The following is a 4,023-nucleotide window of genomic DNA, read 5'->3' on the forward strand; positions in this document are numbered from 1 at the left end:
AGCGACGGAGGGTATGGCACGCCCCACCATTAGTAAAATCCCCCTGCCTATATTATAATGGATCATGCGATATCAGTATGGGAAATGTATGACATGGTTTAAAAAGAACTCATTATAAAAAACAAAAAACAGAATCAAAAATAAAAAAAAATAAATCAATGCGGTCTCTTTGCAGAATGTTTTGCTTGATGTTTAAAAAATACCTTGGATCTTATTTTGTAAATACTTACATTTTTGTTAAAAAATACAAGTATTGCATTATGCAAGTTATTTCATAATCTTACATGTCCTGTAACAGGCTTTTGATGTTGTGTCTTTCCACTCAAGTGAATTTGCTAGGTCTGTTCTTTTTGAAGCTCCCCATGTCTGACTCCATTCCCTGCCCTTTTCATTCCAACAGAAAAATGAGGTCAATAGACAGTCTTTGGTGCTAGAAACCCACCATTGCCTACTGACCTAGACAGCTTGGTAATCTCTGAACTTGACTGAGACCATACCTAGATCACAGGTATTACAACTCCACACAAATCACCACGTTTGTCCGCTCATAATCTACTAACTGCCTAGGAACTACAAAACCAGGCTAAGAAAAACCACGACTCGTAGCATTTACTTCTGCTTCTACTGGATTATGTGCTACAAATGTGCTTTGGCTTTAGAAAGGGATGGATGAAAAAGACAGATCTGAGATCAATCTGGGTAGAAGCAAAAAGCTGAACCTTTTAAAGTGCTGAACACAGATCCTAACCCAAATGGTTCAAGCAGCCGTGAAATCGCTTTTCATGAAGTGGGCTTATTCTCTAGTTTAAGTTCTTTTGATGGAATGAATTAATGTGTCAGGTGGCTTATTTGTGGATGCCATGATTGGTGATGTTCATTTTAAGCTCTTACCTATAGTACAAGTACATGATGCTACTGAATATTTTTCCACTTGGAAACTGTGAGCTGATTGTTGCATTCAAACACACACGCAAACAAAATCAAAAACACTGCGGACTTTCACTTAAGCTGGTCTTTCTTCCCCAGTGTGAGGCAATCCTGCCTATTTAAAAAATATTTATATATATTACTCCATCTATGAGGGCTGATGCAGTCAAGGGGGCTAGGCAGGGCGTTTGTGCCAACTGAGAGAATCAACAGATACCCACCATAAGTACCTATCGCAGTTTTGAAGTCGTTTCTCCCCCAACTCCCAACTCCCGAAGGTTGCTGCCTGCATATTTACTCTTCATTAGTGCTATTTTCCTGTATGTCATTGTGAGCAAGCTGTGATTAATAAAGAATTGGAGTTCTGTGAACTAATACAGGTTTGGTCTGTTCTCTTGCCCCTCCGTGTGTCTGACCCTGGAGTTCAGATTTTAAAAGGGTGGCCGTTGGATTAGGCAATCTCAGAGGCAAAGACAGTAATTAGAGTTTGAAGGAAACCAGGGCCCTGCTGATTCACTTCCCTTCTGGAGCAGCAGGAAACATCGCTTTTCTCTCTGCCTCTGACAGGCCAACACAGCAGGAGAGGGCTGCAATCTGTCCCCCTTAAAAACATTCAAAATTGAAGGAGATACCACAGGTTCAGACTGATAATTCTGCAGGAGAGAGCCCCTCTCAAAGAGCTTGGAAGCTTCCTGGCACCGCCTCACGTTCTCCCACGCGGCCACAGGACACCTTCCCCAGCCTGTTAAAATGTGATTTCCCTGCCATACTGCCGAATTTTGCACTGCCAATAAACACACTGCACACACGGACCCAGTGGGGGCGTGTCAATGACCCAGATGGATACTGCAGGACCAAAGGGACCACATCCAGTTTTAGCAGAAAATCATAAATAATTGAAACCACACAGACTTATGAATAAGCAACTGAGCTACTGCCCATAGGGGTGCTAACAAGCCAAGTTTAAGGTGGAGGCCACCTGGTCCCTATCTTGAATATCCTTTATTTGTGGGCATCTAACACCGCAACCATTGATACACATCCTTAAAAACATGAATTCCGTGATCTTCCTTTGAGAAGTCAATCAGAGCTTCTGATTAGCATAAACTATACTTTCACACTGATCTTTATGTTGCTTAATTCCATAAACATTACTTGAAGGGCTTCCACTGGGCCAGAACCTGTGATTAAGCCCTGGATTTCCTCAGGATTACGTTTAAATTGGGTATATGACTTTGAAATGTTCTTGAAAGAAAACTCACATAATCCCATTGATTTGAAGATTCACCCTCCTCTCATCTCTTCTACTCTCAAAAATGTGTGAAACAGTGGAGGATTGATAAATGTTATTCTCTTCCCTGGATCAGGCACCAGACTTCACAACACTTCAGAGGAGAAAGCAGAAGTAAAAATGCACTGATAGCCGTACTCTACCCCTCCCACCACCCCTCCCACTGAGGGAGAGAATGAGAAGGGAGACATGGCACCTTTGACTTTAGCAAGCAATCACCTCTTGCATTCCCAGGCTGGACAGGACAACGGTCCTTGACTTCTAATCAGGCAGTTTGCTGAAAACTGCTAAGGCAAACACAGAGCCTAAAGCAAAACTAACATCCTCAAGCTCCCCCAAATTATCCCAGATCATCTTAGATTCCCCTCTGTCCCCACTGCCCACCTCCAAGTGACCATCAAGCAGCATTGATTTGACTTCCAAGTTGCCCCTCATTCCTTGCTTTTCTGCTTTCATAAACACTGCCTTAATGTGGACGCTATTAGACTCTTACAAGAGCGAACTAACAAGTCTCTTCTGTGCCAGTCTACAGCCCCCTCTACACGCTGATCAGGTCTCTCCCACATTCTACTACCGCCTCCCCTTTACCAGCAGAATAAAATCTGCACTTCTTTACATGACATTAAATTGTCCCCAACACACCTCTCTTTTCTCAAGAATGTCATTTTCCTTAGACACCAAACTATGCATCCTGACATACCAATGACGTGAAATTTCTGGCCTCCATGCATATGCTGTACTCTCTGTCTAGAACTATCTTCACTACAGTATCAGTCACAAGAGCCTAGCTTGGTCTGTAATAAAACCCCCCAAATCTCAGTGAAATAAAACCACAAAAGTTTATTTCCTTCTCCTGCTGGACACGTCCAACGTGAGTCACAGTGGACGCTGCTGTGTTTCACTGCTCACTCTGGGGTCAAAGGCCTACAAGGACTGACTCTATCTGGGACATTGCTGGCCACCGTAGAAGAGGGAAAGTGTAAACATGGCCAATCACGTGCTGGCTCTCTTAAAGCTTCCTCCCAGAAGTAGCACAAGTTATATTTCATTGGTCAAAGTAAGTGATACAACCATATTTGATTCCAAACAATCAGGAAAAGTTCCATCCCATCATAAACCCAGAAGGAGGAAAGCCAGAAATATTTGGTAAGCAGCACCAATGACTACCACCCTACTGGTCACCAAATAGCAGGCTGACTCTCCTTCCCACATGTAAAGTACACTCACACTGTTCCTAAGATAGAAAATCCCCAAGTCCCATTTGTCCATGACATCAAGCTCTATGTCCAGGATCTCTGGGTGGTGCACAGTACTCTCTCCGACAGATGTGGATGTGAGTCCTCTTGACAAGAGACAAATAAATGTAAAATACAAGTTATCTTCCCTAACATCTTCAATATACGGTGGTGAAATGGGGACAGATAATCACAACAAACAAGCTTGTTCTAAAGGGGAACAATAGGGAATACATGGCATTCACTGAAGATAGAAATTCTGGTGACCCATTGGCCAGTCATTATGAGGGGCCTCCTCCTTTGGGATAGGGAACATTCCTTGCTTCTGTCTCTATTCTACTCCCAGAGAGGGGCTCCCCAGTCCGTGGCTCTTGGATCTGTCACCTAAGCAGATCTTCCTGTTCCTTTATTCCCCTTGGGGCATTGGAGAATACACCCTCCATGGAATCTGGGCAGCTCCTCGCCAGCTTGCTGCCCACCAAACTTGTAGATCCAAGACTCATTACGTTTTTACTATCATACCCTCACATATTAGTCCTCAACCTGGCAAGAAATAGATGGCATACTATA

This window comes from Eubalaena glacialis, chromosome 17, assembly GCF_028564815.1.
Source record: "Eubalaena glacialis isolate mEubGla1 chromosome 17, mEubGla1.1.hap2.+ XY, whole genome shotgun sequence".
In the NCBI taxonomy this organism is placed as follows: domain Eukaryota; kingdom Metazoa; phylum Chordata; class Mammalia; order Artiodactyla; family Balaenidae; genus Eubalaena; species Eubalaena glacialis.